Raw genomic sequence first — 651 nt, forward strand, 5'->3', positions numbered from 1 at the left:
GATGCACATTCGTGCGGAGTGTTAGATTTAGAACTCAGTGGAGATGGAAGGGTTCCGGGGAGAATAAATTCCATGTTATTTATACCACGGGAGTTGGCTGGCTTAAGACTTTCGGAAGGGATAGCCGGGACACGACGATCCGGGAATCGTCTTTGGTTCAGGGTTCCATATGCAGTGGAGGAGGATTTTCCTGTTGAGGTAGAGTCAACGGTCTGCATAGCGGACGTCGTCGGGCTGCAAAAACGTCAACTTGACGAGGACATGGTTGCGATAGGAGCTGTCAGTGCTAGCATAGGTACTACAGGTAACAGGGTAGTTAGGTTGCTAGAGGAGGTAGACGGTTGGTTCGCAAGGTTCAAAGGAACATGACATGTTGTCAGGGATAGTTCGGGAATATCCAAGGGTATTTTCTCTGGATGATGAACCATTGATGATCTCTGATCAGTTTTTCCATGAGATAAGGGCAGAAGGACCACCTATCTATAAGAAGTCATATCCAATTCTTTTAAAGTATAGGGAAGAAATTAGGCGCCAAATTGAGGATATGATGGCACAAGGGGTTATTTCGCCTTCGCGATCCCCTTATAATAGTCCGTTAGTACCTGTCAAGAAGAAAGATGGGAGTCTAAGACTGTGTTTGGATTTTAGATT

The sequence above is a fragment of the Penaeus vannamei genome, chromosome 32 (genome assembly GCF_042767895.1).
Source record: "Penaeus vannamei isolate JL-2024 chromosome 32, ASM4276789v1, whole genome shotgun sequence".
Lineage (NCBI taxonomy): Eukaryota > Metazoa > Arthropoda > Malacostraca > Decapoda > Penaeidae > Penaeus > Penaeus vannamei.